The 8201-nt window shown below is 45.5% G+C and overlaps 1 pseudogene; it reads left to right on the forward strand.

Annotated features, from left to right (window-relative positions):
• Nucleotides 1–1149: 1149 nt before the first annotated feature.
• Nucleotides 1150–1595, forward strand: LOC107401980 (large ribosomal subunit protein eL21 pseudogene; annotated as a pseudogene).
• Nucleotides 1596–8201: the final 6606 nt, after the last annotated feature.

Consider the following 8201-nt stretch of genomic DNA (forward strand, 5'->3'; position numbering starts at 1 on the left):
TGATTGTGAGCCACCATGTAAGTACTGGAAGTTGAACCTGGATCCTCTGGATGAGCAGCCAGTATTTTTAACCATTGAGCCATCTCTCTGGCCCAGTCTTTGATTTTTAAACCACATGTAGATTTTTGGTTCGGGAATCCTCAATTTCTTCACCAAATTGTCTTCTCAAATCAGCTCCAAGGTAAGGTTGCTCTCAACTGCCTTGGTGAGGGTCTGTGTAGTGGTTAGCTTACACCACCAACTTGACATAAACTGAGTCACCTGGGAAGAGGGAACCTGGATTGAAGGATCACCTGCATCATGTTGGCCTGTGAGCATGTCTTTGTAGCACTTTCTTGATTAATGATTGATGTGTGAGGGCCCAGACCATTCTCTGCAGTGCCACTCCCAAGACAGTGGTCCCGGATTATACAAGAAAACAAACTGAGCAGGCCATGGAGAAGAAGCCAATAAGCCAGATTCCTCCATGGTCACTGACTCAGCTCCTGCCTTGGGTTCCTGCCCTGAATGCCCTTAATGATGAACATGTAAACCTTTCCTCTGCAAGTTGCTTTTGGTCATGATGTTTATCACAGCAACTGCAAGCCAACTAGAACTGAAAAGAAATCTCTCTAGATGGTACAAGTCCCTCTGTGTTTTCTACTCTAAATCTATCTTGGAAGTGCCCTCTTCCTTGGTCTTGGCTTGATTCTGAATCCTTCTCTAGCTCAGAGCTTTTCTTGAATGAGTACCTAGATCTTTGGTTCTGAAGCCACATCTAGATTTCCGATGTACCGACAACAGTCTCTTCATAAGAACACCTTCATAATGTAACATAATTTAGGTAAGGTTTTTGAATAAAAGCTTTGGTGAAGATGTTCTATTGCTCATCTGTGAATCCTGTTTGACTTACTCCAGAGATTTGTTGGTTCAACCTGTTTTGAAGGGTTATCTTGGGCCATGCTGGAAAATATATCTGATGTACAAGCATCCATCTATAACACATCAGAATGTTAATAATACTGACAACACTGTGGTAAAACATACCACCTCTAGGTTTCTATTTTTAAAATTAGTCAGCATTATCCATGACGGCCAAGATATAGAGCCCTCCTAGGGATCCATAAACAGATGTATGGATAAAGAAAATATGCGGCCTTTCGGCCACAGCAGCCATCTTCCAGTAACTCGCCAGAATGACGAACACAAAGGGAAAGAGGAGGGGGACCCGCTATATGCTCTCCAGGCCTTTTAGGAAGCATAGAGTTGTTCCTTTGGCCACTTACATGCGAATCTGCAAGAAAGGTGATATTGTAGACATCAAGGGAATGGGCACTGTTCAAAAAGGAATGCCTCATAAGTGTTACCATGGCAAAACCGGAACAGTCTACAATGTCACCCAGCATGCCATGGGCATCATTGTAAACAAGCAAGTTAAGGGCAAGACTCTTGTCAAGAGAATCAACGTGCGGATTAGGCACATCAAGCACTCTAAGAGCCGAGACAGCTTCCTGAAGCGGGTGAAGGAGAACAACCTGAAGAAAAAGGAAGCCAAGGAGAAGGGCACCTGGGTTCAGCTGAAGCGCCAGCCCGCCCCACCCATAGAAGCACAGTGAGGACTAACGAACGGGAAAGAGCCTGAGCTGCTGGAGCCCATTCCATACGAATTCATGGCCTAATATACAAAAAAATAAATAAATAAATAAAAGACCTGGACTGTAAAGGGCTTTTCTTTAAAAAAAAAAAAAAAAAAAAAAAAAAAAAAAAAAAGTAAAGAAAAAAGAAAGAGAGAGAGAGAGAGGGGGAGGGAGGGAGGGAGGGAGGGAGGGAGGGAGGGAGGGAGGGAGGGAGGAAGGAAGGAAGGAAGGAAGGAAGGAAGGAAGGAAGGAAGGAAGAAAAAGAAAGAAAGAAAATATGCGCTATGGGCCACTGGGATAGCCCAGAAGTAAATGCTCTTGCTGTGCAAATTTGAAGACCTAAGTTCCATCCTCAAGCCCCAAATAGTGGGAGGAAGAACCAACTCCTGCATTTGCCTTGGATCTCTGCAGATCACATGCATACAAAATAGCGATAATAAATAAGATAAAATTTTAAAATTTTTTAGAGAAAATATGAAATATATACACAATGGAGTTTTACTCAGCCACGAAGAAGAATAAAAATACGTTGTTTGTAGAAAAACTAATGTAGTTGGATATCATTGTGTTGAGTGAAGTAACTCAGCCCCCTCAAAGATAAATATTGAATGTTTCATTTCAAATGTGGAAGTCAAGGTGATGGGAGCATGAAGCCAAAAGACAGACTTGTAAGTGGTTGTAGAAGGGGAAGAGGAAAAGGGGGTGGGGTGAATAGAGAGGGTTAATCTTGTACGAAGTACATTATATGCATGTATGTAAACATGATAATGAAAGCCCTTTGTACAACTAAAACACATTTACAGATGTAAACAAAATTAGTCCACTTTTGTTTATTAGTCTACTTCATTTCCTAAACGCCTCTAAACTGCACCCTGACTTTAACCATCCCAGGGTTAAGTGTTCCAGTAACAACTAAGTCCTCCGTGGAGCTCAGTCAGCACAGCTCGGCCTCACCCAGCCTCTCTGCCCCCTCAGCCCTGGACTCTGTGCCTTTAGCATTCTGCTCTCTGAAAATCACCCTCCCCCATGCTCAGGATAGCAGCTTGCTGCTTCTCCACCCCACTCACACACAGAGCTGGTGTTAGGATCTTAGCTACGTCTGACCGCTCAGCAGACTGAGTGGATCATGACTCCATGGCTCCTCCTGCTTACCTTCCAGAGGAAGAAGCCACCAGCTTGCCAAAAGCTCTCCCTTTTGTAAGAATCTATGCTGTGGGATGTTCTGTATGTCCTGTGGGAGCCCTTCTTGGGTTCTTTGTGGCGTTACCCAGCAGGTCCGTATAGAGGATGATTAGGACCATGGGCCTGAGTGCAGGTGTTTGAGATGGTCTGCACTTGGCTGTGCTGGGGGATGGTCTGTATGTCAAGTTGCTCTGATTGGTTAATAAATAAAACCTGATCGGCCGTGGCTAGGCAGGAAAGATAGGTGGGACTAACAGAGAGGAGAAATAAAAGGACAGAAGGGCAGAAGGAGACGCTACAGCCGCCGCCATGACCAGAGACGCTGCAGCCGCCGCCATGACCAGCAGCATGTGAAGACGCCAGTAAGCCACCAGCCACATGGCAAGGTATAGATGTATGGAAATGGATCAATTTAAGATAAAAGCACAGTTAGCAAGATAAGAACAGTTAGCAGGAAGCCTGCCACGGCCATGCAGTTTGTAAGCAAAATAAGTCTCTGTGTTTACTTGGTTGGGTCTGAGCGGCTGTGGGACTGGCGGGTGACAGAGGTTTGTCCTGACTGTGGGCGAGGCTGAAAAATCAAGCTACAAATCTACTCAAGACCTTTACTAAAGCAAGCTAAAAATATGCCTAGCATCATTTGTCTACAGTGAATCCTAAGTCCAGCTATGATGCAGCCCTGGCAACAGTTAGCTGTGTATTTTTGTGAAGTTGCTGCAAAGGAAAAGCAGTGGAGAGGCTGAGAGGGCGGCTCTGTCAGCAAGGTGCTTGTTGTGCAAGCATCAGGACCTGAGTTCGATCCCCGGTGTGTAACATAAACTGGGCATGGCAATGTTAGCCGATGACCCCAACATTGAGGAAGCAGAGACAGGAGGATGCCTAGAGCTTAGTGGCCAGCCAGTCCAGGCAAATCCACAAGCCACGGATTCAGTGATACACCCTGTCTCAAAGACAAAGATGAAAAGCAGTTGAGAACAACCTGAGAGTGATCTCTCTCTCTCTCTCTCTCTCTCTCTCTCTCTCTCTCTCTCTCTCTCTCTCTCTTTCTTTCTCTCTTTCTCTCTCTCTCTGTCACACACACATACACACACACACACACACACACACATATGCGTGCACACATGCACACCCAGATGCACACACATGGATCTGCAGGCATATATGCACACACACAAATACACAAAAAAGCAAGTCTAAAGGTATTGAGACATAAAGGTTTTTTTCTTTAAAAATATTATAGAGACTTGTAAAGCATGATGGGGTGACCATGACCTACATGGAAGTAGACTTATAAAATTACAAAAATATGTGCTATCATAATTGTGTATAGCACAATAACTAATACTTTATTAGTGAGACATTGTCATAATCATATGTTTTTTCTGTCTTGCTTTTCTGGAAACTCAGTTATTAAATGATCAAAATTCAGAATGATTTCACTTCCTTTTTCAATGCAAAAGAGCACTTTCATCAGCTACTTATTATAATTGTATGTACGTACAGAATAAAGTAGATTGTGATCCACACAGGCAACACATATTGGCCAAATCAAAATGATCAATGTTTGCATCTCATCATCGCTGCAATTTATATTCCTAAGATAGGTAACGGGTGATCCTCAAGTGCAGGTGCCCGCTACCCTGTACAGCACCAGAACTTACCACCCACCCTCCCTCCGCCTCCCTCCCCTCACATCGTTTCAGACACTAGGAGCCACCCCTCTACCTTCAGACAGACTGTTTCAGCTCCTGAGGATGAGTAAGAACATGTAACGTTTGTCTTTCTGTGTCTGACGTTTCACTTAACACAACACCCTCCACTTCCATCTGTCTTGGTGCAAATGGTAGAATACCATTTCTGTGCTTGAATAGTATTCCACTGTGTATATCGCTTGTTTATTTTATTCACTCACCCACTGAGGGGCACCTCGGTTAATTCTCAGGCTTCCCTGCTATGAATTGCTGTGGGATGTTAATGTATGTCCTGTGGGAGCCCTTCTTGGGTTCCTTGTGGCGTTACCCAGCAGGTTTGCATAGAGGATGATTAGGACCATGGGCCTGAGTGCAGGTGTCTGAGATGGTCTGCACTTGGCTGTATTGGGGGATGGTCTGTATGTCAAGTTGCTCTGATTGGTCAATAAATAAAACCTGATTGGTTGTGGCTAGGCAGGAGGTATGGGCGGGACTAACAGAGAGGAGAGATAAAAGAGCAGGAAGGCAGAAGGAGGCGCGGCCAGCCAGCCGCCAGCCACTTCCAGGACAACGCCGCCAGCCACCCGCCAGGACAAGCAGCATGTGAAGATGCTGGTGAGCCACGAGCCGCGTGGCAAGGTATAGATTTGTAGAAATACGTTACTTTGAGATATAGGAACAGTTAACAGGAGGCCTGCCACGGCCATACAGTTTGTAAGCAATATAAGTCTCTGTTTTTGCTTGGTTGGGTCTGAGCGGCTGTGGGACTGGCGGGTGACAGAGATTTGTCCTGACTGTGGGCAAGGCAGGAAAACTCTAGCTACAATGAACTGTGCTGCACATAAGCATGGTCATGCCAGTGCCCCTTTAATGTGCTAGTTTAAGCTCCTTTGGCTATAAGCCAGGAGTGGGAATCGCCGGATCATACAATAGATCTGTTTTTAAGTTTTGAGGAATCTCCGTATCATCCTCCATAGCTGCTGTATTAATTTACTTTCCCACCAATGGTTCCTGAGATTCCCTATATTCTGGGGGTTGGCAAGAGGGCTTAGTAGGTGAAGGCACTTGCCACCAAACAAGATGACCTGAGTCCAATCCCAAGGCCCACATGACGGGAGAAGAAAACTCATTTCTGCAAGTTGCCCTCTGACGTACACATGTCCATCATTGCACACCATGTGTGCACACACATATACACACACTAATAAGCCAATAGTTTTTTTTCAAAAGATACCCTATTTCCCATATCCTCACCAGCATCTTTATGATTTATCTGATGTCAGCAGCCACTCTAACTAGTATTAGAAAGTCTCTCACTGAGCTCTGATTTGCATCCCCCCAATGGTTCATGAGAGAGAGCATTTTTCCATCGACTTGAACAACTTCGTTTCCCATTGACACAACTGCAAACCACAAGTCCACCCTGCAAGTGAAAGATCACAAAGACTCTTGGGTATAAGAGTTTTTCTTCTGGTGTTATCGTTTCTAAGTTATCAGGAATATTCCACAAATTATGACGTGAGGACACATATCTGATAAATTACCTCAAGATACAAACTTTCAGCACACCTAAAACACACCATCCTTACAAAAACAATTTTTCTAAAAATACTTCTTAATTCTTCATACAATTCAGTTTTGTGTAAATCTGGGTTTATGCTTAAAAGCAAATTCTTAGGATGGCACTTTAATGTCTCCTTTGCAGTTCCCTGTGACTTATGGAGGATGTACAGGAACCGAGAACTGCACCATAACTCAGAACATCCTGAGGCACCAGACACCTGTATCTCTAACCATAAAGACGAGTTTCCTTAAATTCCCCTCATTAATAGTCAGATCATCCAGAGCATCATATAAAAATAATGTATTCAGGCTGGCACTAGGGAAATGGAGACAGGAGGGTCCCTAGACTTTCAGGGTCCCCAGTCCAGATGAACCGACAAGCTCCATGCTTGGTGACAGACCCCATCTCACAAAATAAAAATTAACTGTGGAGAACAGTTGGGGAAGACATAAGTCGTTGACCTCCAGCCTCCACATGTGTGAGGGATGGCAATGATTTTTTTCCTTAAACTTTCATTTTGTAGTGAAGGCTCCCGGTACAGTGGGACATGCCTGTGAGCAGAAGGAACGCCTGCCAGAGGCTCTTGTACAGATCTGAACCACTGAGTCATCTCTCCAGACCGCACCTGGCTTTTTCACGGGGGTACTTGGGATGAAACTCAGTCCTCATGTGTGGACAGCAAACACTTTACCAACTGAGCCCTCTCCCCGGCCCCAAAATTATTAAATTTTTCAAGAAGATGAAAGCGGAGCGTGGACCCAAACACCTGACTCCTTCTGAAAGACGAGCCCTGTGTGCCGTGCTCTCTCATCTCCACAGGTCCAGCCCGGCCTGGGGCGTCACCCTGAACAGAGTCCTCTGCCATCCTGCAGCCTTCCATTCGGTGGATCTACTATGTCGGCCCACCCGGCAGAGCTGCACGGCGGCACCGAGCTTCCCCTCCCTGGCCAATATCAAACGGGTTCCCCTGCTGATTTCTTCAGGGCAGAGCCTCAGCCCATCCTCCGACTTCTAATGCGTGCCTTGCCCGAAAGAGTTGCTGCCATACTTTCAAACCCCTTCTCTGATGGGCCGGTCCTTGCATCTCCCACAAGCTCTGCTTGCCTGGCTTTGTTGGGTTCCAACTTGATGTTTCCCAGTGGCAGGAGGTTTGGGTTTAAAAATAAAGGGACTCATAACGGTGATAAGAATTAGCCAGCAGCACTGACTAACGGAGGTGACTGTGGATTGAGTGACTAAGCAGTGAGTGGGCCAAGTCGCTATTATAAGATAAAGTTCACTGAGATAGCAAGAAAAGCACCCTGCTTCTCTGGCCCTGTTCCTGCTCCTGCTCCAGCTCTCACTGCTCTCTGCTTTCCTGGAAATGTCAACTTATAAATCAGAACTTTGATATGCCCCTTTAAAACAAATGAGAAGATGGCAGCTACCCTCTCCAGCACCCATTCTATGTCAAGCCCAGTGCCGTCCCCCAAAAAAATATTTACTCCCATGATAATCCTGTGAGCCATCAGATCCCCCGCTCCAAAAAGGTATAGGCTAGAACATTCAGAAAGCCTGGGTCACAATGACCCAAGATGACTCGGGGCCTGCTGATAAGATAGCTTAGGATGTGTGGTCACAACCAAAGTGTCAGGTTATGTGAGGTCATCAAGTCCCACCAGAACAACCTAGAAGAACAAGCTGTCCAGCCAACAGGAGACCTTCCAGATGAGAGAATGGATAAACATCAGCAAACAGCTGAGGGCCCCTGAGCTGGAGGGTTATGTATGGTTCACATGGTAGCCATAGCAGCTAACGTGGGCAGGCTGCCACCAGCTGAGGGAACCAGGGTAGGAGTTCGCTTGAGAGTAGCTTCACGACTGAGGAAGCCAGGACTCATAAAGGTTAATTGGGTTCCTCAAGGTAATAAATACAGTGGAGCTACATCCCAACCTGAGCCACGTGCAGTGGGGGGTCCCACCTTTAGCTGGTTATGAGCCTGGAGCAAAGGTTTTGCTGATTTTTTTCCCTATCACATGGTAACCATGAGAACATAACTTTAAAGTGATCCATTCAACTAAGCTGAGATGTCTACTTGAGAATCTCTGATACTCTTTGAGTTTTTTTAAGAGAAAGAGAGAGAGAGAAAGAGAGAGAGAGAGAGAGAGA

This window comes from Peromyscus maniculatus, chromosome 11, assembly GCF_049852395.1.
Source record: "Peromyscus maniculatus bairdii isolate BWxNUB_F1_BW_parent chromosome 11, HU_Pman_BW_mat_3.1, whole genome shotgun sequence".
Lineage (NCBI taxonomy): Eukaryota > Metazoa > Chordata > Mammalia > Rodentia > Cricetidae > Peromyscus > Peromyscus maniculatus.